The following is a 26578-nucleotide window of genomic DNA, read 5'->3' as shown; positions in this document are numbered from 1 at the left end:
CAAGGTATTCCAGGCTTCATCTTCACAGCTTCGCACAATGGCCTCTCTAGGTATGTATTCAGGGACATTCCTGACACATGCCTAGCCTCAGTGGCTTTCCTCAGTAAGAGAGGGAGACTCTATAACTCTTTTTTTCTATCCTTGACTCTAAAGCCAGAACCATGTGGCCAAAGCTTCCAAGTTCTGTTGTTTGCTAGGGTTCAAACATGGCCCCCTTGTTCAATTACATTTTCATCAGCTTTCTGTTTTCAATGGTTTCCCTAACTGCCTAGACTTGGCTGTCCTGGAACTCATCTGTAGACCTGGCTGGGCTCGATAGGAATTTAGAGATCTACCTGTCTCTGCCTCTGGAGTGCTGGGGTTAAAGGTGTGTACCACCACACTTGACTCTAAGCTTTTCTTTAATTCCTCTTCCCAAGTTGGAAGCTTAGGTGTGTGGGGTCTTGCCTTGAGCTCACCACTGCCCTTATTCCATTCAATATCAGAAATTCCTTAATCTGTTTATCTCCTTGAACACAGCACTTAGCTCCATTCCCTTTCCTGGCACCCCTTTTCTCTCCAATCTGTACATTTTGTATTTCTTCTTGCCCAGCTTGTTCCTTTTCATTTTAGATCTTCCTAAGAGTGAACACTAATAACTACACAACAGAGTCTATACTAGGCTGTTTTGAAATTTTTTCTGCCAAGGAAAATTTCCCCAAACTCTTCAATTTAGCCTCAAGCAGGTTTTTGGTTTTTTTGTTTTGTTTTGTTTTTTTGTTTTTGTTTTTGTTTTTGGACAAGGGCAAAAAGCAGTCATACTGTTAGCCAAACTATCACAAGAATTGTCTCTAAACCACATACAAATATTCTTCTCTCCTGAAACCTCTTGAGCCAGGTCCCCTCAGCACCACTGTCTTGCATGTTCCTACTAGGATGGTCCATTAAACAGCACTTAAAGTATTCAACTGCTTTTCCAATCCAAACTCCCAAAGCCGACATTCCTCCAAACAAAAGCATGGGCAAGCCTATCACAGCACTACTCCAGTCCCTGGTAGTAACTTGTCTGAGTTAGGTTTTCTATTCCTGCAAGGAAACACCATGACCAAGAAGAGAGTTGGGGAGAAAAGGGCTTGTTTGGCTTACACTTCTATATTGGTATGCATTATTAGAGGAAGTCAGGACAGGAACGTAAACAGGGCAGGATCCTGGAGCCAGAAGCTGATGCAGAAGCCATGGAGGGGTGCTGCTCACTGGCTTGCTTCCATGGCTTGTTCAGCCTGCTTTCTTATAGAAACCCAGGACCATCAGCCTAGGGATGGCACCACCCACTGTGGGCTGGGCCCTCCACCATTGATCACTAATTGAGAAAATGCCTTACAGCTGAATCTCATGGAGGCATTTCCTCAACTGAGGCTCCTTTGTCTTTCATGACTCTAGCTTATGTCAAGTTGACACACAAAACTAGCCAGTGCACATCCCCATAAAACAGTAGTTCATGGACTTGAAATAACAGACAAGTTGCTGATCCAGATGTGGTGGTACCCACTGTGGTCTTAGAGTTTAGGAGGCTGAGGCAGGAAGAGGAAGGGGAGGTAGAGGACATCCTGGCTGCACAGCAGGACCCTGTGTCTCAACACAGATCCTGTCTCAATAAGCAAAAGCACAGAACGGAACAGATTTCTGAGCAGACTCAATGAAAATGACATATTACAAGAGAGCTCACAGATTGACTGACAGACACGCCCCTTCCTCTCCTCAGTGCGGCTCTGCTCATGATTCAGATGCAGAGTCAGCACTTTTTCTGATGCATTTCCAAAGACCAAAAGACAGTAAAGCACATCATAAAAAGAACCCCATATTTCACAACTCCTGGTCTGGAAATTGGCAAGACCAAGACAGTGGTCTAACTCTCAGAAGGTGGGAGGAACCTCACACTCTAACAAGTTCAAGGAGTTGCCACACAGTTGTATGGATGGGGTCATTGCCAACAAGCAAGTCTCTTCTCCTGGAGAATTTGCCCTAAGAACAGCCTATATTAAAATTTTCAACAACCAATAACCTGATTCAGTTTGAAATTGGAATTTACTGTGAGTAGTATGCCCTATTTAAGCTTGTAGAAAATTGTATAATTTATTGAGAATGATTTCTAACTAATATTGTTCACTATCAAAAAGAATTAGCCCTTATTGAGAGAAAAATTGATTCTCTGAAGTGGTGCATTCATATATTTGAGGTCTTATTGGTATTGTAATTAAAATACATCTTTTGTTAAAATACCCACATATATTATTTTTGCTTTGGTTTATTGGATCTTAGTGAGATAGAACAATTATTCATCCAACCAAAAATGAATTATATGATAATGCATAAGCATGTATAGCTCTCTTTTTGTTTTGTTTTGTTTAGACAGTGTTTCACTGTGTATCCATGGTTCTTCTGGATATGACTTTGTAAACCATGATTACCTTAAGCTTACAGAGATCTGCCTGTCTTTGCTTTCAAGGTGCATCACCGACCTGGCACTCTTATTTATACAATAAGAAAACTATGTTGTCTCAGAGTAAGGTAAGCCCACACTGCTAGCATTCAGGATATACTGAATAAGGACTTCAAATGAAGAGATTTAAATAAATGTCTTTTGCTATTTATAGGACATACACAAATGAAGAAGAATCAAGAGACCCTCAGTGACATGCATTTTGGGTAATTTTACAAATATATTTTTATTCCTTAGCATCATGTCAAGTGGTATTTTATTGATCAAATTATATTTGAATTGTCCCCCCCAAAAAAATGTCAGTTTAAGATGGGTAAAAAACTAAAAGTTGAGAACATTATTAGATGAATCGGGGTGATATTTGTCCTATCAAAAGAATTGTCCAACAAAATTTCTGCCAAATTCTGGACAATGGGTTTGCTCTTGTGTGCTCTTCGGTGATTCCTGGATAGCAGGTGTGAGTGCAGGATGCCAAGAAGAAAAGGCTCATCTGTAAGAGCACGGAAGGCAGGGGGCCTCTCAAAGGGCAAGGACACCGTCTTCCTCCTGAGGCGCGATCGCTTTGCACATAGGCTCTCCAAATACCAAGCGCGAAGAGCCTGGCTTTTAATTACAAAGTAAAATATCACTCGAGAATTGCATAATTGGTGTTTGCCTTTTGCAATGCAGTGAACATAAGGGAACCTGACATTAAATGTCTGATGTGTTGCCATGGCATCTTCTGGGATTTTGCTTTGTGCTGCTTCAAGCTGCCAGCTATGTTACATTTGAATTCCTTGAGAGTATGTGGGGTGAGGGCAGGAAAGGAACCAGAATGCTACAGGGTTAAAGATTCTAATTCTAGGGTAACGGAGGCAGGAGGATTTCCTGGAATACAAAGCCAGTCTGGGATATAGATTGAGACCCTGCCTCAAAAAAAAAAAAAAAAAAAAAAAAAAAAAAAAAAAAAAAAAAAAAAAAAAAAAAAAAAAAAACCCAGAAACAACAACAACAAAACAAAAACAAAAAACGAAGAAAAAGAAAGGGAGTAAATATAGAAATAGAAGAAAAACAAAACAAAACAAAGACAAATAGGGTCTTTATTTGTTCTCACAGTACCTCCATGTTTTCCTGGACATAGAAGCTGCTTAGTCAGGGAGAGATGTCCCTAGTCTGCCTTTGGAGTAAAAGAAGGGGAGTAGGCTGGATAACATACAGTGGCAGTCAGTGCCCACCCCACTTAAAGATGTAAGCCATTGATATGGAGTGGGAGATGCCTCTGCCCGTGTGTGTGTGTGTGTGTGTGTGTGTGTGTGTGTGTGTGTGTGTGTGTATCTGTCACAACTGATGGAAGGATCAATGGTAGGATTAGTGTCCCTCTGGGTCACTCTGGTCCAATACTGGCTTCAAAATGCACACTATTTGAACAGCAGGGCTGGACTTTGGATCATCTCTGCTGTCACTGTGAAAGAAAGGGAGGCAGGAGAGGTGGCACACGGTGGCACACACCGAGGGCTGTAGGACTGCTGTAAACCTAAAGCCAGCTTTGGCTACATGAGCCCCTTTGTCTGAGGGTACAATAAGGACTAAAAAGGAGGTTCACTGCCTGCTGGGGTGGCTCCCTCACGTTATATTGACTCGGGTATAATCTGGGGTCAGTTCCTCTGCCCCCAAATGAATTGCTTTTAATTTCAGTGTCTTCCCACTGATCCAACGTGACATAGATAAGCCACGGGGACAACTTGAAGTCTCTGGCATTTTCCCTGATTTTATAAATATACATAAAAATCATTACAAGTGATAAAAGATCGAGAGAAGGTCAAGACTGTTCTTCATCTCTCCCTTGGTTTTAAAATGCTTTTGATATTAAGGTGTCAAAACTGGACATGGTAGCCAACCCCTATAATTTCAGCATTGAGCCAAGAGGATTGCCACAATTTCAAGGCCAGCCAGACAAGGGTGCATAGCTAGATCCCATCCGTAAAATAATTGATTAGTGACTGGAGATGTAACTCACTTAGCAGAGTGCTTGCAGAGCATACACCAAGCTGTGGTGGTGTGTGCCCAGAATCCTAGTCCTCAGCAGGAGGACTACAAGGCCATCCTCAGTAAATTCTGGGCCAACCTGGGCTACATGAGGGCATGTTTCAAAACAACATGTAAAGGTCCACACCCATAGTCAATGTAGTTATTTTGAAATAAATTCTTATTTCAAAACTACCTAGAATGCTCTTGACTTCCTCTGTGCATACCCAATTCCAGTTCCTCAGACAGAAAATCCAAGATCCATAGGCACATCTCTATGAAATCTTAGAATTCTGATCCTAGTATTAGAATCTTTCTTGAATCATAATATTATTTGTATCTTTTTATGCCACTTTCTGTATTCTGCCTTGTTATTTATGAAATTTATGAGACTTATTGTTTTAAAATATGTACCAATTTTTAGTTAGGTTTTTTTTCCTTTTTCTTAAGATAGGATTCAAGTAGCTTAGGCTGGTCTTGAACTTGCTATGTAGCTAAGGATGACCTTGAAGTTTGAATTCTCCTGTCTTTACAGGTGTGCACTACCATGCCTGGTTTTATGCAACACTGAGGTCCAGCTCCCAGCTTCATGTATGCTAGGCAAAGAGCCTACCAACTGAGCTACATGTCCAACCCTTAAAAAGTTTATTCTTTGAGAATTTCACACACACACACACACACACACACACACACACACACACACACACACACCCAACACCCGTGTGTATACTCCTCCCAGATTTCCCACCCCATGTCCCTTTTTAAACCTCATGTTCCATTTATACACACACAAACACAGTCACTCACACAAGTACATGTATATTTCCTACTTGGTCCAAAATTGGTGCTATCCAAATGTATATGAGTGTGAAGCCACCCACCGGAGTATACTCAGCCTATGTGGGCCATATCCGTGAAGAAAAATGACTCTCCCTTACCCAGAAGCCATCAACTGGCAATAGATCCTCAGCTGGAGTGTGGCCTGGAGTACCATGTTGAATTGTTGGCTGTCTTGACTTCATGCAGGCCAGTTATATATGACAATGAAAGGTTATTCACACCTTGTTATGTGTCAGACACAGTGAGGTCATCATTGTGGGGATATATTGTGTACCCTAATAAAATTTGCCTGCAGATCAGAGAAACAAAGGAACAAGCCACTGCCACGTCTTACCTCAGCCTAAAAAGCCTCTGGTTTCTGTCTCTTCAGCCTTATATACCTTTCTCTGCCCAGCCATCACTTCCTGGGATTAAAGGCATGTGTGCTTCCCAGCACTGGGATTGAAGGTGTGTGCCACCACTGCCTGGCTCTGTTTTCTCTCCTAGACTGAGTCAGTCTCACATAGTCCAGGGTGGCTTTGAACTCACAGAGATCCAGACGTATCTCTGCCTCCCAAGTGCTATGATTAAAGATGTGTGCCACCACTGTCTGGCCTCTATGTTTAATCTACTGGTTTGTTCTGTTCTCTGATCTTCAGGCAAAGTTTATTGGGGTACACAATGTATCACCACACATCATGCTGACTTTTATATTCATGATGTTATTTATATATCAGATTAAGTTTGTTTAATAACAGTGCTATTCAAACTCTTAGGTCTTACTTGCTAATGCTGCACAGCCCCTGCATAATGAAGTGTAGACTTAAACCCAAACACCCAACTAGTGAATCCATTGGACCCATTCATGGGCCCAGAGCCAACCGTGAAGCAGAGAGTTATGGTCTTGAGTGTGTGGTTGAACAAGCAGGCCATTTGTTATCTTTTCCTAAACCAATGTGACAAATCTAGCAATGTAGCCCAACATGGTAGAGCATGCCTATGTCTCAGCACTTGGGAGGTGGCAGCTGGAGTATCAGGAGTTCAGTCATCACTAGCTTGAACTATGTGAGGACCTGTCTAGATAAATAAATAATAAACGCATCTACTATACCCACCTTCAATGTACATACACAGCACAATTCTAAAAGGGTCACACAAGCCATCTTAAAAAGGAATTCATGGAGACATGACATATTAAGCCAAGTTTAGCCCAGGAGTCTAGGAATTACAGCATTTTATGAATTCACTTACATCCGATGTGATTCTGTTTTCGTTTTGAGATAGGTTCTTGAAATGTTGGCCAGGCTGATCTCAAACTCTCAGTATTCTTTTGTCTCAGCCTCCCAAGTGTTTGATTATGGGCATGAGTCACCACAGCCAACTTTGTTAGGTTCTAATAACCACCAAGCTAATTATTTTTAGATTATCTGACTTTGCTATGAAGGGCTGGAGTTATTTTGTCAACATGACACAGGCTAGAGTCATCTGATAGAAGGAAATCCCAGTGGAGAAAATGCCTCCGTAAGGTAAGTCTGTAGTATATTTTTTTAATTAGTGGTTGGTGGGGGAAGGCCACCAGTACCCCAGTGGTACCACCACTAGGTTGGTGATCGTGTGGGTGCTATAAGAAAGCCATGAAGAACAAGCCAGTGAGCAGCACTGATCCATGTCCTCTACATCAGCTTCTGCCTCCAAGTTTCTGCCCTGCTTGAGTTCCTGTCCTGACTTCCTTCAGTGATGAACAGTGATGTGGAAGCATAAGCTAAGTAAACCCTTTTTTCCCCAAGTAGCTTTGGTCATGGTGTTTCATCACATCAATAGTAACCCTAACTAAGACAGCTGGGGAGATTCCTTCAAACGACACAGCAGGTAAATGTGGAAGAATTCACTCTTTCATCTACCTGATCAGAGTATCTCAGGATGTTGTTTCGGGGTGTATGTGCCTTCATAGGTCCCACTAAACTATCAGAAATACTTGCTTACAATCTATTAATGAGTACACTAAGAACTGCTTTGCTATTTTCCAACAGATAGAACACATGGATTATATCCAAATTAGGACATGAAAGATGACCAAGTCCAAACTAGTCAGGAAGCCAGACAACTAATACCGATTGGAACCAGTATTGGCAACGTGGCTTATGAGATGCTGTACTTACACCATGCCTCTCAGGTGCTCGGCCTACTGTAAGCACCTCACATGAACTAATTCTGTTAATTCTTAGATAATAGAAGTTAGACTCATGGTGTAAATGAGCATTTTGTAATTTGTCTTCACTGTCTTTTGCTGTATGCCAGGAGTATTGAGGTACATGAAGATAACCCTAATACTTGAGAAGTGGAGTTAGAAGAATTTCAGGACTTCAAGGTCAGTTTCATCTACATGTTGAGTTCAAGGCCAGCCTGAGCTGAGACTCTGCTTCAAAAAAAAAAAAAAATCAATTAAATTTATTTGCTTAAAGTACAGAGAAATAGAATACATTGGAAAAGATGAAGAGCCAGAAAAGGCAGGCTATGGTGTGCAAAAGAGGTGTCTACCTATTATCTTCTTCCTTTTGAAGGGTCTGGAACCTCTTAAGTTGTTCAGGCTGTCACAATCTATTGGATTCAGGTGATCCTCCTGCCTCCGCTTCCCAAGCAGCTGGGGCCTTGGGCATCCCCTCTGTACCTAGCACTTGCTATTTTTTAATGCTGGGGCCAGCAGCCTGTGGGGAACAATGGTAATTCTATGTCAAAGCACAGATAACATATTATACAGTCTTGATGGTAATACAGTCTTTCTGTACTGCACTAAGCCACTAAGTCAAGTTTTAGGCATGTTTAGTGTTCTTAGAAGATATGTAAACAATTCCCTACAAGGACCCAATTAACAGGTAACTTTTGTGTGTTTCTGGGTGATCAGGGTGAGTGTGTCACGGTGAAATCTGGGATAGCATCCAATTTCACTGTGTAAAGATCCAGGCTTGTCCTCCTGGCCACCCCAAGGTTTGTTTACATGTTCTAAGTGGGTGTCGTCCACATGAAATCCTGGACTGCATCTGTCTCTAAGTGCACCTTGTTTTCTTTTCTTGACCTCCTCTTAGTTTGTGGGGAGAAAGTTGCTGGATTCCACTTGAGATACAGGCAAAAGCAACCATTGGAATTTGCAAGTGAAAAGAAGTATTTCAGCTAACAATGCCTGGTGCTCCACTCTTATCTCTTTACAAATGGATGACAGGCTTCTAAGAAAGTGGATTAAGCTTGTCAGTGTACTTGGTCTCTTCTAGCAGCTTTCACTATCAGGAGTCACAAAGGAAACTCTAAATAGCAACATTCATTTTATTTGTTTTTTAGAAGTTTAAATATGTATAATTCAAAAAGATGCGGATAATGTTTGAGGTGAGTGTTGTAGATGACTCACAACTGTCTCCAAAGCTGCCCCAGTGATGGACACATAGAATCCGTGTTCCTTTCTTCTCATTTAATTCTTAGTGCAGTCTATTTGATGGCAGAAGATCGTCAAGGTTCCCAGAGATGACACCTTTGCCAAGGTAAACAGTTTTCTCTCCAAGAACAAATATGTTGTCCTGGTTTCAGTCCAAAGTTTGCTTGCTTATTTATTGTTTTGGAGGGGGGGGGGTGTGTGTGACACGACCGGGTTTTATATCACAGCTCTGGCTGGTCTTGAACTCCTGATCATTCCTGCCTCAGCTTCCTACGTGCAAGGAGTGCTGTCTGTACATGGGGCTGCAGCTCAGAAGAGGGTGTTGGGTCCAATGGAGCTGAAGTTATAGGCCTCTGTGAGCCTCCTGATGTGGGTTATGTTGGAGGTGGAATCCTAACTCCTAGTCTTCTGAAAGAGCAGTAAGCACTCTTACTTAGAGATATAAGGCCATGTCTCTAGCTCAGACTTTAATCTCCTGTAAGTAGAGACATGTTGCTCATCTCTACCGCCAAACTCCTTTAATGTGACCTCACCCAAGAAGAACTCAGCATCTTGCAAGTATATTAGTGATTTAATAAAATTGGCAAAGATGACTATAATTTTCTAAAATCATGTTCCTAAGAGAAAACTCACTGCATGTGGAAATTCAAGAAAATAAATATTCAGATACCTTAAGAAATCTAAACCAAGTTTATCTATGAAAAGGGATTTTTTTAAAAAAAGTAATTGCTATTTTAAAGTTCCGTATTTAATAAAGATCATTAGCGCTTATTTCTAAATTCTTAAATAAAAAACAAGGTTAAATGGAAAATAACAGCTCTCACTGCTGTGAGTTGTGTTGTAATAACTGAGGAATCTGGACGCGGAAATCCAGCACACTCTCCAGCTGCTTAGGGCAAAGGTGAGCAGGGAAAGAGATGATAAACCCAGCATTCAATTTCTGCAAGATTTTTGGTCAATAAATCTCAGCTCTTACATCCTGAGGCTGACCTAGAAGGAATACCACTGAGAAGTGCTAGGGTGTGTGCTGCTGGGAAGGGTCTTTGGGTCACACTCGGTTCAGAAAGGAGATGGTGGAAAACCACTAGGTTCCCATCAGTGAGGATTCCAGAGACATCTAACTAAATGAATGTGTTCTGTCTGGTCAGCACTGATAAAGTGCGAGAGGAAAGGCCATCTATCCTGCTATTATTAAAAGTTGAGCTCTGGAGAGAGCACAGACCAATGGGGGCACAGATGTTTGTTTGGGACACAGCAGCACAGTGGTACTTAACAATACAATTACACATAAAACATCATTTTCAGTTGAGTCATTTATGTTGTCAGTGACTTACATTAAACACAGAGGGTCCCCAAATGTGGGAACCAGGTCAAGAGAACTTCACATTCCCATAGCTGGCTAGTAAAGTCAACACAGAATGGACGAGAATGCTCAAGCTAGGAGAAACCCACTCTACTGATAAGTAGAGGGTGTTTCCCAAGTTTTCATGGGTGTGTTCCCAAAGAATTCAGGCCTGGAATGTGATGATGGAAGGAAACTGGAGTCCACCAAGTTCTGCTGTAATCTGGCAATGAGGATGATGGAAAGGCAGGAGTTAGTTGCTGGGCTCAAGGCTTTTCTCCCAAACCCCAGACCAGTGACACACGCCAGCTTCAGAACGGAGTGCCGATGCCCGTGGACTAAATCCCTTGTGGAGACATTAATTCCGTTTGACTAGTTTAATGAAATATCTCTTGGAAGTGTTCCAACGTGTTTTGTCTCCTTCCTCCCTTTTTTCCTTTCTTTCCAAATCTCTACCAGAAGGGAGTCTCCATTCTTTAAAATTAGTTCGAGCACTCTAAGTACGTACATATGTTTTATTATATGTGTGTGTGTGTGTGTGTGTGTGTGTGTGTATGTGTGTGTGTGTGTGTGTGTGTGAGCAAGAGTGCCATAGTGCACTTGTGCCAGGCAGAGGACTACTTGCAGTAGTCAGTCAGTTCTTTGCCTCTAATATGTGCTCCTGGGGACTGAACTCAGGTGGGTAGATGTTTCCTCCTGCTAAGCCATCTCACTGGCCCTTACTTAATTATTTACTTTATTTAGTTATTTTGAGACTAGATCCCTGACTTGGCTCTTATTAATTTCTTAAAATTTTGCTTAAGGTAGTCTGCCATGCTATTGCACTCCTGAAGTCCCAGGACTTGGTAGGTTAAAAGGAAAGGATCAGGAGTTCAAGGACATCCTTCACTATATAATGAGTTTAAGGCTAGCCTAGGCTACATGAGTTCCTGTCTCTAAAACAAGCAAACTAACACAAAAAGAGGTGATCTGACAGAGATACAAAGTGTCGCTAAAGCTTTGAAAAGTCTGATTCCCAGCACTTCATTGCCCCAGCAGGTTTATCAGCCACAGTTTTAGCCAGACCGTATCACATCCTAGGACAGGAACACTGGTATTTTGAAGCTGTTCTGACAATTATGTTTGATTGACAGATGTTTACAGGAGGTTTCCAGGACAAAATACTTAAAAATATATGGTTTTCTCAGAGCATGGGGGTTCACTCCTGTAATCCCAGCACTTGGGAAGGTGGAGTCAGGATGATCAAAAGTTTGAGGTCAGCCTGGGCTGTGTGAGATCCTATCTGAAACAAACATTGGTTGTGTGTGTAGAGGAAAATAGTACAGAGGCATAGTGGCACATGCCTGTAATCCTAGCATTCAATCCTAGCATTCAGGAGGCTGATCTGGGATACATATTGAGATCTTGTCTCCAGGAGAGGTGGGAGTGATGGGGATGGGAGAGAGAATAATAATAGCAGGAACTTTAGAAATAAGATAGGAACCACAATTGTTCTAACATATATTCTGGCTTAATTAATAAGCCAGTTTTCTCCATGTGCAAAATTGAAGATGACATTGTGTATCGGGGGGATTGCTTTGTTTATGAAGAGGTTCTCAGTGCCCAAGCTCTTTAAATTTAACAAAAAGTAATCGAACTTTGGAGTTCGAATTTGCAGGAAGGATTATTAGCATTTTGTCCCAATTCACTACTCTTCTCCCACTTCCACTGTTGTTTTTTTGTTTTGTTTTGTTTTTCCCCTGGGCTGGGAATCCCACCATTTTTGCCGTTCCCGTCCTGGGTAAGCACTCTGGCCCTGTGCTCCCCCCACAGTCAGCAGCTGCATTTTCTGAAATGTAAACGGAAGTCCCCCGATGAAGGTCCGACCTCTGTGAAGTTCCTGCACACAGGCTGCCGCTGGTGAGGACACTGTAGCAAGATACACAGTGCAGACCCAGAGCAGGCCCAAGATGACCCGGGGCCATCTTTAGTCCTTTCTAAACAGCCCTTCACTCTCAGCCTCTATCTCTTACCTAACTTCTTGACCAGCAGGTAAATTCTTGGAATGATTCTCTAAGCTTCCCAGACCTCTCTCTAGCTTCCACCAACCCCCAGGCCACAAATGCTGTAAGAGGACATGTGACGTGACTGGAGAAGCTTCTAGGCTCTGCTGTAGCCTGACTATCTGAGGGTCACACTGAGTTATTGGTCAACACCTCAATGACTCCCTTCTGCTACGTGACCATAAAACTTCATATGACTCTTTCTCTGAGAGCCTAACGAGTAGCCTTGGTCTTGCAGAGTCCCCTCGGAAGAGGTTATTTCATATTTGTGTTGGGAAGGAGGTTCCGTATGGCATCCTGGAGTGACCTGGAAAGCAAGGTTCAAAGACCACTCCATCATTGGAGGAGAATTGTAAGAGGCAGGGAGGGGTGAAGGGAAAAAGTTCAGAAGCACAGAACTGAAATCAGAAAAATATCTTTATTCTTAGAGGGGTGTGGATGGCTCACACTGGTAATCCCTGAACTGAGGAGGCAGAGGCAGAGGCAGGAGGATCACCACAAGTTTGAGGCCAGCCCAGACTATAGAGCACATCTAAAAACTCTACCCACAATTTTTTTCTTAAGCAAATAAAATTTACACATAACTTTCTAGTACAGGACTATTTAAACGGTACTGTTAGTATTGGACTGAGCAACTTTTAGGGGTGTGGGATTGTCCTATGTTTTGTAGGGAGTTCAGCAGTAGCCTTGGACTCAACCAGATGCTAGGTTTCTAAGCACATGGGGTTAGGGTGGTAAATTTTTCTTAGTTCTTATCTCAGAATTAAACCAATTCTCCAAGTGGCTCGATGAACATTGGATAGATGTGGAATATCCTTTAAAAAATTTTTTAAAAAGGTGCTTCCTCCATCTTGATCATTTTTTTTTTTTTCAAGTGTGGGAGGATCTGCTGATTAGCAAGCACATGATTCTCAGATGTTAGGAGTCCATTTATAAACCCAGTTTGATAGGTGGTGCCCGCCTGTAATCTCGGCATGTGGGAAGCTAATGATAGATAGCAACAGTTCAAGGTAAGCTGAGGCTAGATAGCAAGTCCAGGCCAGCTCGGGCTAAGAGCGGGAGGAGTGGGCACAGGGAGAGGAGAGACAGGGAGACTGGGAGACAAAGGAAGCTATCTATGCTTAAACAGTTTCCTTTGATGCGAAGCAAAAACTCAGACCCTGCATGACCCTGGCGGCTTCCAAGGACTTCTCCTGTCCTTAGTTCCGCCCTGTTCCTGATTATCTGGACAGAGTCATGAGTCTCCCCAGTGAACCACCCTTATGCTTTGTTTTAATCGGTCACCTTGCACAGTGAAAGAAGACACGTATCTTATCTCAAGATTTAATTTAAAACAATACCACAAAGGATAATATGGAAATGGTTGTTTTTTACATTTTCTTTTTTCTTTCCTCCTTCTTTCCTTGTTTTGTTTCCCATCAAGGTCTTACTCTGTAGCCCAGACTTCTGGCTGTCCTCAAACTGTGTGTGTGTGCGTGTGCGTGTGCGTGTGGGTGCATGCGTGCGTGCGTGCGTGCGTGCGTGTGTGTGTGTGTGTGTGTGTGTCTGTGTGTGTCTGTGTGTGTCTAAGGGTGACATGCCAAGGTGTGCACATGGAGATCAGAAGTCAGGTTTTTCTCTTTCCACCGTTTGGGTCCATCAGATCCAGTTCAGGCCAGCAGGCTTGGTGCTGAGCACCTCTGTCTACTGAGCTATGGCACTGGCCCAGAGACTTTCAAACTTTTAATTAGAACTCTTTTCTTCCCTTGGCATCGGTTGTGAAATTAAAAAAAAAAAAAGTATATAAAACAGTAGTCTGTGAAAAGTGCCTGTTTGTGGAGTCCAACTGTAAAAGCTGCTTATTGGGCAGCCCGCGCTGGCAACAAAGGTGGTTCCTGTTGACACTGGGATTTGAAATCTGGGGCAGGGTCTATCAGCTTTTCCATTAAACCTTTTCCTGACCACACCTGGGCCTCATGCATGCAAGGCAAACAGACTTCCTATTCAGACCCACGGCCCAGTCATGCTCTTTGGTTTGCTTGAGACAGTGTCTAGAGCTTGCTACACAGCTGAGGATGACTTTGAACTTCTGTCTCTCCTGCCTTAACTTCTCTAGTGCTGATATGACAGGAGCGTGCCAACTTGCCTGGCATTACTTGGTAATTTTAAAATAAAAAAAACATAGGTTTTATTTGTTTTTGAGACATGGTCTTCCTGCGTAGCTGAGGCTAGCCTCACGCTCAAGCTCCCCCTGCCTTAGCCTCTGCATACAGGGATTAGAAGACACCAGACACGCACATCCATTGTAGACAAAAATACTCATACAAACAAAATAAAATAAATATATTTTTAGAGACCACATACACCAGCAAGCGAAAAAGATCCAGTGGTGTTCAATTTGGCAGTCTACTGAAACATATCCAAAACGATAAGCATGGCCTCCTGTGCAAAGATGATACAAATTCATGACACATTCCATAATTTTGTATTAATATATATGTGTGTATATAACAATAATTAGATTAAAAGATACCATGAATTTGAAAGGGGGCAGGAAGGTGAGGAGGACTACAGGAAGAGTTATAGGGAAGGGGGGGGATAATAAAAAAAAGTACTCATATTTGAAATTCTCAAAATAATATATAGTTTTTAAATCAGAAGGAAAAAAATTAACAAAATATCTACTTTCAACAATATATAAAAACTTTAAAGGTAAATCCATATCATGGTGAAGTAGGTTCCTTAACCAAATAAGAACATACTAAAGTATTAATGTATGCATCTAATGTTACTATTCCATGTAGTTATTTGAATTTATTAGAAATGTACCATTTTGTTCTTTGGGTATCATTTATTGATAAGGTAGACCTAACCATTTTGATTAAGAATGTTTCAGTCTGAATATGTAAAACTGTAAATTCAAGGCACCACTCCTTATGTATAGACCTATGACTTTTCTTGAAACTGTCAAGTTCAAATAAGAAAGCAAGGCTGGGCACAATGCATGGTACCCCCCCCCCCCCAGGTCGGAAGAGGGTGTCAGATCTCCTGGAACTGGAGTTGCAGATAGTTGCGAATCAACATGTGGGTGCTGGGAACTGAACCCAGGTCCTCTCTGCAAAAACAACAAGTGTGCCATATCTCCAGCCCACACATATGTTGTTATAATGAAATCAACTAAGGTTTTAATTTTTTTTTTTTTAATGTGATGCAGAGGATTAAACCTAGGGCCTCACGTGAGCATGCCTGGCAAACCGTCATTCTACTACTGAGTTCTCAGGTCCTCTTCTGTGTAGCAGGAATCTTAAATGTTCTTATTAATAAAATCAAACCTGGGGCCAGTTATTGGGGTGAAATGCTGGATGGTCAGAGAGACAGAACAAGCCACAGCTACCTCACCTCGCCGGATCCTCGGCTGGTCTTGTTTCCTCAGACTGGAGGCCTCTGAGTCCTCATCCAGAATGGGTCTCAGCTGAATTGCTACTCAAAAGCCTGAATACCTAACCAGGCCAAATGCTTCTAGTTTCTGGTCCTCACGCCTTATATACCTTTCTGCTTTTTACCTTCACTCGATTTCTGGGATTAAAGGCGTGTGTCACCATGCCTGGCTTTTCCAATGTGGCCTTGAACTCAAATTGATCCAGAGGGATTTCTACCTCTGGGGTGCTAGGATTAAAGGTGTGAGTGTCACCATTTTCTAGCCTTTGTATCTAGTGGCTGTTCTGTCTCTGACCCCAGATAAGTTTATTAGGGTACACAATATTTTGGGGAACACAATACCACCACACTTCTGACTTTGTGTTTTAAGACAATTTTCCTAAATTGCCAAGGCTCTTTTTGAACTTAGTCTGTAGCCTAGGCAGGTCTTGAACATGGAGTTCTCCTGTCTCAGCCTTCTGAGCAGAATTACCATACTCCAACATTAAGCTTGGGTCAACTACCTATTTATGGAGTATTTGAGTCACATCCCAGAAATTCTAAGGTTTTGGGAAGACAGTTGGCAAATCTTCCCTTCCCCTCCCCCCTCTTCTCAGACAGCCCAGGATGGTTTTAAACTCACTATGTACTGTGTAGTAGAAGACTATTTGAAGGTGGGTTGCTTTTGTTTATGTTGCATTTGTTTAACTCTGTGAAGCTGTGTTACTGTGCCTGTCTAAAATAACTGATGGTCTAATGAAGAGCTGAATGGTCAATAGTGAGGCAGGAAAGAGAAATAGGCAGGGCTGGCAGGCAGGGAGAATAAATAGAAGGAGAACTCTGGGGGAAGGGGAGAAAAGGAAGGAGCCAGAGAAGGAGGAGGACTTCAGGGGCCAGCCACCCAGCCACCCAGCTACTCAGGTACACAGCAAGCCATGGAGTAAGAGTAAGATTTACAAAAGTAAGAGAATAAGAAAGCCCAGAGGCAAAAGGTAGACGGGAAAATCTAAAGTTAAGAAAATCTGGCTAGATACTAAGCCAAGGTAAGGCTGGCATTCATAATTAAGAACAAGCCTCCCTGTGTTACTTATTTGGGAGCTGGGTGGCAGCCCCCCCCCCAAAAAAGTAAAGAATAAAAACAACAAACAACAGTGCTGGGCTTGCAATTCTCTTGGCTCTGCAGGAAATACAACATGCACCACTCCGCCCAGCTTCTCTTCCTTCTGAGACAGGGTCTCAATACTTAACCTGAGGTTCTGCCTCTGCATCCTGAGTGCTGGGCAAGAAGCCACCCAGCATCTGCTGCTCTGTTCATTTTCTTTGACAGCGAGAATCTTGGCTTACGCTAAACGACCATAGAATTATGTTTTATTAAATTGACTACTTATAAAAACAAAATCTATCCTGTTTCACCCCTTCTTTATCAACTCCAAGGGAAAATAAGGAAAAGAAAAAGGAAAGGAAGTGGGAGTAGGAGTGGGGGCAGGGCAGCAGGCCAGCTCAGCGAGTGGTGCAGCTAACCCATGCACAGAGAAGCCCGATTCTGCCGTGATCACTACAGAGCATGGCTGGAGCCATTTCCTGATGATTTGTGTGACATTTGTAGTGGCTTGACTAAGAACGGCCCCCAGGCTCAAGTATTTAAATGCTTAGTCATCAGAGAGTGGCACTTGTTGAAAGGACTATAAGGATTAGAGTGTGTGGCCTGTGTTGGAAGAAGTTTATCGCTAGGGGTTATCTGAGGTTTCAAAAGCCCACACCAGGCCCAGGGTCTCTGCTTTCTGATCAGGACGTCGCTCTCGGCTACTCCTCCAGCACCACTTGCTGCCCTTGCCGTTATCCCTACCATGGTGACAATGGACCCAATCTTTGAACTGTAAGCAAGCTCCCAATTCAACGTTTTCCTTAAAAAAGAGTTGCCTCAGTCATGGTGTCTCTTCACAGCACTAGATCAGTGACTAGAACAGCATTTTAGACACTTTTTTTTCCCTTCTAGATTCAGATTTGGTAGTAGAAAATAGGATATCTGGGGGCACTCAGTAGAGAAGGACACACCATTTGCCCCTGTCTTGCTGTCTGTCATGTCTGGGCCTTCCTTGTCCTCATCTGTTCCATCTGCTGCTGTATTTCTGCTTTGAATTGTTTTCCCAGGCTCCTGTGCCTCTCTAAGTCCCGAGTCCCCTGAGATCTTCCAGGTAACCCCGCTGTGATCTTTCTGTGTACAAATGGCTGAGCTGCTTAACCATTATCCTGCTTAAGTCTCCCCCTCCTTCCCCTGCCCCTCCGGTCCCATCCCCTCTCCTCTGCTTCCCTGCTTTGAGACACAATCTGGCTATGTAGTAGTGACTGGCCTGGAATTCCCTATGTAGAGCCAGCTTGAATCGTTCATGTGACAGTCCTGCACCCTGCTTTAAGAGAGTTGGGATCACAGCCATTGGCCACCACGGCACTGCTTTCACATTTAGCACTGGTTCCTTTTGACCTCACACATCTTTTTGTGTTTTTTTCAGGTATCCACCAGCCCTCCTCCCATCAGGGTCTTCCCATGTCAACAGCCTACAAAGATGCCCTGTTCCTTGGGAAGCAACAGTGAAGAGAATGGCTGTCTCTGCCCATTGTTCTGGATTAGAACCTTCTTCCGTGGCCTCATGAGGCTCATGCATTTGTGACTCAGGCTCTCCTGCTGGGAACGAAACCACTCACAATTTAGTATCATAAAACAAAACACATTCCAAGCCCTTAATCCCAGCATCCTAATTACAAGAATGGCCAGTGGCTTTTCCATACTCATGTGGAAGATCCGTTCTTCATGGCTTCTCACATGTCTGGAGCCAAGGTTGGGATCGCTGAAAGGTAGGTTCAAGCGGGATTGTCAAACAGTGTAACTCCATCCGGCCGCTCCAGCATGGCAGCCTCCTGGTAGATGGACATTTCATTGGCCACTCAGGTGTCCAATAGATAGTTTCCAGAAATCAAATAGATGCTGCTTGGCCTTTTGGGACAAAGCTTCAAAAGTCATATAATGTCACTTCCCCTGTCATCGGCTGCTCAAAGTGAGACTTAAGGGAAGGGACATAAGATAGTTCCATGATGTAACATCTTAGACATTCTTCCTGTTTCCATGCTCATTTTCAAAATGGAAGGACCAGGCAGGTGAGATGGCTCAGTGTGTTAAGGCTCTTGCCACCAAGCCTGAAGACCAGAGCTCCATTTCCTGAACTCACATGATGGAAGAATCGAACGGACTCCTGAAAGTTGTCCTCTGACTCCAAATGTATCCTGTGGCATAGGTCCTTCTTCATACAATGTATTCAAATGTAATTTCAAAAGATTAAAAATATGCCCCTCCCCCCTCCAAAAAACAGAACAAAACAAAACAGGAGGACAAAGCCAGGCATAGTGGAAATCCTAGCACCTAAGAGGCAGAGGCTGGAGGATCCGGAATTCAAGTCATTCTTCTATCCATAAGAAGTTTAAGGCTAGCCTGGGCTACACAAGACACCATCTCAAAAATCAATACCAAAAGCAAAAGAAGCACCAAACAAACAAAATGCAAGGAGAAATCTGGGCAGGGACACATATACCCATGGTCCCAGAAGTCACGAAGCTTTGGCGGAATTGATTGAAGTTGGAGGCCAGTCAAGAAGAATGAGAAGTTGAAGGTGACACTACATGTAAAGTATCTTCCTTTACTACTACATGTAAAGTAAAAGACACTTCCGGTAGGCAGGAAGTGGCCTCTGTGTATTAGCTCTTTGTGTTCTTCATGTACATTGCTTGCTGGCTCTTCAGCTTGAAATTCTTACCTTCCTCACCATCTGAAGAAGATGCAGATGAACTGACGATGCCTCCTTTGGGAAGTTTCTTTCCCTCCTCAGGCTGTGGCGGGCTCACGCATGGGATAGTGTTGGCCTCCATAGCACTTCACAAACATCAGTTTGTGTATTTGTATCCCCTGCTAGTCTGAGGCCTTAGGATAAGGACAGTGAACTTGAGGTCTCTAGTATACATCACAGCATCAGGAAACTGGACAGCTGAACATGTTTATTCTTGGAAGACAAGGACTCAAGGGTTAGAAAGTAGATGAGATGATCCAATGTCCTCATTCATCCAGAATGTTCTTCGTTTACACCTGCTGTTATCACACAATTGAATGGCGCCTCATTTTATTCTCAAAGGGTCCTGATTTGGGTAGTAGATTAAAGGCAAATTAAAAAAAAAAAAAACCCAGAAACTTCCTGCAGGTTCTAGAATGCTGGTAAAGACTTGTTCATTCCTATCAGAGCCAGGCTATGACACCGGGGCCTGGGAAAGTCACCTTTCACAAGTGTTGGGGAGGCAGTTGAGAGAAATATTCTTTATGACTTCACAGGAGCTAGTCTATGAATGCTGAGTCACTGGAGGCATTTCCCAAAAGTGAGTTAAGAAACACCTGCCCACTGACTCAGGGGGTGTGGGGCTCTGGAACCAACTACCCATCCAGCTTTGACTCTCACTGGGAAAGTGGCTTTGGGGTGCTGCTGTTTTTATTTGCTGTTACCATTGGCCATCATTCTCCAGGCCTCAGGAGCACTGCCCTGGTAGGGAGGATTTTCAGCAAGTGTTTCTGTTGAATGGTCTCAGGTGTTCTCTAAGTTGAGGTTAAAAATGGGAGAAAACTGGCCCAGGACCGACTCCCCAATGAGCTCATGTCTGGTGTTTGCCTTTCCCTGGAAAAACAGGTTTAGAAGATCCTGGAAATGAGTTTGACAAGATCATCCTGACAACTTCAGAAGAATGTGTCAGCACCTTGGCTGACCCTGATATTTGGAAGAGAGAATGGGGACTTTCTTTTTCTCTTTTGGGTAGTCTTCTTCAATGTTAGGACCCAGTTCAGAAAATTTCCTAGACTACCACGTCTAATTTTTTTTTAAGTTACTAATGTGACAATTTCAAATTAAATTAAAAGATTATTTATTTGTATCTGTGTGAGTGTATGTATGTATGTGTATGTGAGACTCCTCTCAATCCTGGGGCTTGTGTTTATTGACTAAGCCAGAAACCAGCAAGCCCCAAGTGATCCTATTGTCTCTGCCCCCTTCTGAGCTGAGGTCACAGGCATTTGCCCACTGCCTGGATTGTTACATAGGCACTGGAATTCAAACTCTGATCATCATGAGTGTACAGCAAGAACTCTTCATCTCTGGGCCATTTCTCCAGTCCTTTGTGGTAATTTGCCTAAAATGACAGTGGCCTTAAAACAGTTCTTACACGTTTCAGGCACCTTCCAAGTACTTTAAAAACAATAACAGCAGCAAAATCATTCCACTCACCCCCAACCCACCAAGGACGTAAGATTGCCCATATCCTCTCTATACATCGGTGGCCTCAGCATGCCATCATCCCTTCCCACCTGCCTTACAAGTTCCTCAAAAATTGGAAACAAGTTTCTATTTTTTTCATGTCTCAGTTTCTCTCAGATACCTAGGAATTCAAAAGGAGCAAGCGATCGATGATGCTGGCTGATTTGCTATTTATCTGCTCCAAAATGGTAGCCATTTAAACCTTAAGAGATAGAAATGTGATACCCCTTTTAAGTCCTGGAAACATCACCTAGTTCAACAGGAAGAGAAAAAATGATAGGCATATTGGAGTTGTCATCCTGCAAGTCAGTCCATGGGCTTTTGAGACGTCGGGAACTTTGCTCAGCATGTGTTTAAAAGGAGGGGAAGACAATGTTTGACATGCTAGGCATATTGTGACTACTGGAATCTTCTTTGGCTGATTCCTGGCATCACTAAAGTTTCCTGATTTTCATATATATATGAAAATGTTATATACATATATGTATTTGAATGTGATATGAAAATAAGCCACACATACTGAATAAGTATAAGATGCGCATGCAAAAAATAGGAGTTCTTTATCATGAATTCATCTGATTTTATCATAAAGAATATTTCCTTTGCCTGGCCTACTAATGTAGGCCTATAATCCCAGAATTTGGGGAGTCTCAGACAGGAGGACAGAAAGTCTGAGGCTAGCTACAGAATGAGTTCAAGGGGGGGGGGCTGTCGGGGAGATTTAATGAAATGCTATTTCAATAAAAGTAAGTAATAAACAAACAAATGAACAAACAAAATGAGGCTGAGGAGGTGGCTAAGCGGGTACCAGAATCCAGGAGAGAATAATCTCTCCAAAGTTTTCTCCAGTCTCCACATGTGCACTGTGGGCACACATATGCCAGTGTACAACACACACACACACACACACACACACACACACACACAATATTTCCTTTTAGTTGGTAGTTTATACCTATAATCCCAGCATTCATAGGGACTGCCTTGCATTCAAGGATAGCCTGGGCTATCCTTGTATAAGATCCTGTTGAGAGTGAGAGCAAAAACAAAAGAGATTTCCATTTTAAAGTTCTTTGATACTTGCCATGAAGAGTGGGCCAAAGATTGAGTGTGTGTGTGTGTGTGTGTGTTTTAGTCTTGAATACCTAAATTGTCCAGTGTGTGTGTGTGTGTGTGTGTGTGTGTGTGTGTGTGTGTGTGTGTGAAGACTTCCTGTACTCCCTGACCTCTGTTCCTGCTCACTTTTTAGCTCTAGGCTTATTACCTCTCCCATCTTTCCTGTTGTGGAGCAGAAGGCAGCTGTCCAAACACAAACACAGCGCATAGGGCGCTGGGGCCAGGTGTGCTCTCACTCACCTATAATCCTGGTCCTCTCCTCGGGATGCTGAGCAGGAAGACTGTGAACTCAAGTCTGGTCTGGACTACATAAAGAGACTCTGTCTCGAGACAAAGAGCAGAAGAGACCACTAGGCACAACCCTCAAAAGAACAATTTGAGAAGCAGGCTCCATCTGTACTTGATAGGCATAAGTTGTTTAATTAATTGCATGTTTGTGGAAATGGTACAATGACACTCTGTGATTGTGGGCATTTCTTTTTAAGTTTTCTTTATTAAAATAAAATTGTTTATTTACTTGTAATTGTGTGTGTGAGAGTGTGCATGCTTGTGTGTGTGTGGAGAGGTGCATATGTGTGTGCATTCACGATCAGAGGCGACAACTTTGTGGAGTCTGTTCTTTCCATTCATCTTTCCGTGGGATCTGGGAGGGAACTCAAGGTAGTCAGGCTTGCAGAGCACACCCTTTTATCTTTACCAGAGAGTCATCCTACCAGCCCCTCTTACCAGATTGGGGACATTTCTCAGACACATTTTCTAACCACAAAACTAGATTAGAAAAGTTTCCTAAATATATTTTATAAAGTACTTATGAAAAATATCAGCCCTCCTTTAGGGGCACGGCTGAGGCCAGCAGCCACTTACTGGAGAAAGATCAGGTGAAGGAGCTGGTCCGTGTGGCCTTGGGTAATCTAGACTTTGTTCTCAGTGCCTTAGCCTGTGCTCCTGCGTCCATGCTGGCCTCACACTCCACCACACACTGGACCTTTCCAGTCTGTCGTAGCCCAGGTCCCCATTCTTCCCTGCTGAGCACTAAGGCTTGGCCGCATCAGGAGCTTCTTTGGCTAATTCAATCACGAATCTGTGCGATTTAGAAGGAAGCTAATGAGAGCTGTCACACACAGAAGATGCATTTTTCTTTGTTTTGTTTTGTTGGTCTTCCATTTGTTTTGAGACAGGCTCTCGCTTTGTAGCCTAGTTTGGCCTCGAATTCACAACCTGCCTGCTTCGGCCTCCAGGAGCAAGTACTATAATTACAGGTGTGTGCCACCATGCCTAGCTTGGATGGCATAGTTTAGAACTGTCAGATCATAGCAAAAATAATAATAATTAAAAAAAAAAAAAACAGAGTGACTTGGAGCTTATGTGTTTTAGTTTATTATAGTTTCAAAATTATTTAAAATTTTAAGAATTCTCTACAGGCAATGAAGTTCCTGTACTGAAGCAAACAGCTTTAATTGCTGAATCCCTGGTACACCAGGTGGAAAATACTAACTTTGCTTTGAACACAATTTTATATTAAATTTATAAAAATATATTTAAAATTGAGGTCATCCCATCTTTTTTGACATTCATAATTGGTGTGCATTCAATATTATGTAATCTTTGAAAGCCTAGGTATGAGTGGGGGAGGATGGGCGAGAGACACCCGAAGAAGGGGATTGTGGGCAGACAAGGAGTAACAACCCCGGGTTGGGTTCCCGCCTGCAGTGGAGCAAGGGCATCAGCAGTTTAAAAGGGGAAGTGAGTATCAAAACCCAACAGCTGATGCTGAGCTCTTCCGGCAACTGTCCTGAGTCGGGGAGGGAAATGGAGAAGCCGGACTTCCCATCCAGTCGTTTATTTCTACCTTCGACCAGGGTTAGCAGTGCTCGGTTTCCCCATTCTGTCGCCCAGTTCCTGAGAAGACCCTCACCCCTTCCACTCTTCCTTCTGTGGCTCTCTGCTTTGGTCAGCCGGTTCCGTAGTGAAGATATGCAAACTCCGAAAGGCTGCTGAGCCTCTTCAAGTCACCCAGAACCTTTGCACTCAACACAGGCGGAAGAAACCCACACAGTGCATTGCAGTCTTCCTGAGTTTTTTCTCTTGGGTTCATTTTATTCTGCTGACTTAAAACCGACCGGGAAAACCCCTTGCCAGCCTTTGCAAGCACTTTTTTTTTTATTTTTTTTTTTACACTTCCTCTCCAGACAGAACAGAGCAGGGGTAACTAAGAAATCCAAATCTTTTTTTTTTTCGAGACAGGGTTTCTCTATGTAGCTTTGGTGCCTGTCCTGGAACTCCCTTGGTAGACCAGGCTGGCCTCGAACTCACAGAGATCTGCCTGGCTCTGCCTTCCCGAGTGCTGGGATTAAAGACATGCTCCACCAGTGAGTTCCTCTGTGAGTTCGAGGCCAGCCTGGTCTACCAAGGGAGTTCCAGGACAGGCACCAAAGCTACATAGAGAAACCCTGTCTCGAAAAACAAAAACAAACAAACAAACAAAAAAAACAAACCAAAAAACAAAACAAACAAACAAAAAAAGACATGTTCCATCACCTCCCAGGAAGAAATCCAATTCTTTGAGATGTCTTTTAGTCATTTTGTTTTAATCTTCAATACCTTATTCACAAAAGTCTATAAGAATGCCATGCTATCTTGTTGAAACTTGAGTCCACATCTCCTCTTCACCAATCCAAAACGGAATTGCAACACATTAGGATGGCTACTATCAAAACCAAAAAGAAGTCCAGGAATTCCAAGAGCTGGAGAGGATGTGGAGAAAGTAAGATTCTGTGCATTGCTGTGGGAATGCCTGTTGACAATGGAATGATGGTTCTTCAAAAGTTAAAATAATCCTAGCACTCAGGAGACAGAGGCAGGCAGATCTTTAAATTCGAGGCCAGCCTGCTCTACAGAGTGAGTTCCAGGACATCCAGGGCTACACAGAGAAACCTTATTTTGAAAAAAATGAAAAAAGACAAACAAGTTAAAAATGAGCCAGTCATGTGGAGCATGTCTGTAATTCTAGCACTTGAGAAGCAGAGGCAGGGTGATCTAGGTCCTAGGCTAGTCCTTGATAGTGAGACTGAAGCCAGCCTAGGTTATATAATGACACTGTCCCCCCAAAAAAAGAAGGAGGAGGAGAAGGAGAAAAGTTAAAAAATATTAAGCCATGATGTAACTTTTGACTGAGTAGATACCCCAAAGAATTGGAAAGTGGAAACCAAGACCATGCTGTCCTTGAACTCATGGCAGCCTTCCCAGCCTCAAGCTCCCTTGTGTTGGAATTAAAAGCATGAGAGATCATGCCCAGCTTGAGATTTTTCTATAGCCACGTTCATGAGCATCGTTAAAACAGCCAAGAGGTAGAAGCAATTCAAGGATCTACTGACAGATGAATAATTAAGCCACTGTGACTCATACCTACAAAGAGATTGTATTTAGGCTTCAAGCAGGACATTCTGGTATCTGCTAGGATGGTGAAGGAAAGCTATAATCATAATACTAAATGGAATTGCCTAGTCAAGGGAAGGTACACCTGCACGTGGTTCCTAAAGCAGTCAGATGCTTGGAGGCAGAGAGTGGAGTGGTGGTTGTCAGGGGCTGGGGCCTGGGAACTGGCGGAGTTGTCTAACGGATGGCGACCTTCAGGTAGGGAGGCCTGGAGAGGGGGATCGTGAGCTTGAGACCAACCTGGTTGAATAGTGAGATCCAGTCTAGAGACAAGAAGCTGTTTTATTCAGGTAGAGAAGATGAAAAGCTGTTGAAACGGATGGTAATGATGGCTGCATAACAATGCAATACTTCACATGACATTTTGTGTTGTGTGTATTTTACAATTAAAACTAATTTAAAAATAGCTAAGAGGCCTGCATGATGGCTCACTATGTAAACATGCTTGCTGCCAAATCTGATGGCATAAGTTCAAGTCCCAGGACCCACATGATAGAAGGAGAGAATCAACTCCTGAAAGTTGTCCTAATGCCTCTACACATGTACCATGCACATGCTTACACACACACACACACACACACACACACACACACAAAATGAAGAGTCTTAAGAAGTAGTTGTGATTGTAGCTTGGTGGAGAACACATGCTTACTTTGAGAAGAGCTGTAGTTTTAGCCCTTAGCATCTTCCCCCCAAATTCCATAAATAAAGCCAAAATAGAACCTCAGTTTGTCGGCTTCATGTTGTCACTAGTGTTAATATAAAAGAACGGCAGATACATTTCGGGGAATTAGAATCTGACGGTGTGGACCACACAATAGCCCCACCCTCAGCCCCCGGCCCACTCTCGCAGGCAAGATTTGAAACAACGCCTGGTGATGCTGAATGGTTCACACAACACCTGTGGCTGAACAATATCCCCCCCCCTTGTTCTACTGGAGCCAGAGAGAGCGATGGAAGACAGACCGGGAGAGGTGTTGGCTCTGTCATCTCACCGGACGGTCCACCCTGAGCCTGCAGGTTGACACTTGGTGTTCACCTCCTCAGTGCCAGGCCTTGCCTGCTCTAGGCCGGAGCTCCTCACGCCGATGAATTTGGCAAAAGTAAGTTGCTGACTGAGAAAAGCTCCACGGTATGTGAACTAGCCCCACAGAGGCCTTCCAAACAGGCGCGGTGATG

The 26578-nt window shown here is 43.1% G+C and overlaps 2 long non-coding RNA genes across 3 annotated transcripts; both read left to right on the top strand.

Moving 5' to 3' along the window:
- The first annotated feature begins 1842 nt into the window (after positions 1-1842).
- On the top strand, positions 1843-6965 carry LOC119086850. 2 transcript variants are annotated; one of them, XR_005090216.1, is made up of 4 exons: positions 1843-2069; positions 2486-2547; positions 2634-2685; positions 6725-6965. It is a non-coding gene; the product is annotated as an uncharacterized LOC119086850 (long non-coding RNA). The 2 variants fall into 2 exon arrangements; XR_005090215.1 differs by lacking the exon at positions 6725-6965 and having other exon boundaries at positions 2634-3334.
- A 105-nt stretch (positions 6966-7070) lies between these two features.
- Positions 7071-20468, top strand: LOC119086876. The gene is made up of 5 exons (XR_005090261.1): positions 7071-7489; positions 7601-7670; positions 8774-8832; positions 18017-18359; positions 20228-20468. It is a non-coding gene; the product is annotated as an uncharacterized LOC119086876 (long non-coding RNA).
- Positions 20469-26578: the final 6110 nt, after the last annotated feature.

This window comes from Peromyscus leucopus, chromosome 8a (assembly GCF_004664715.2).
Source record: "Peromyscus leucopus breed LL Stock chromosome 8a, UCI_PerLeu_2.1, whole genome shotgun sequence".
In the NCBI taxonomy this organism is placed as follows: domain Eukaryota; kingdom Metazoa; phylum Chordata; class Mammalia; order Rodentia; family Cricetidae; genus Peromyscus; species Peromyscus leucopus.
Note: the sequence above shows the minus strand (reverse complement) of the source record. Positions and strands in the feature narration are given on the sequence as shown.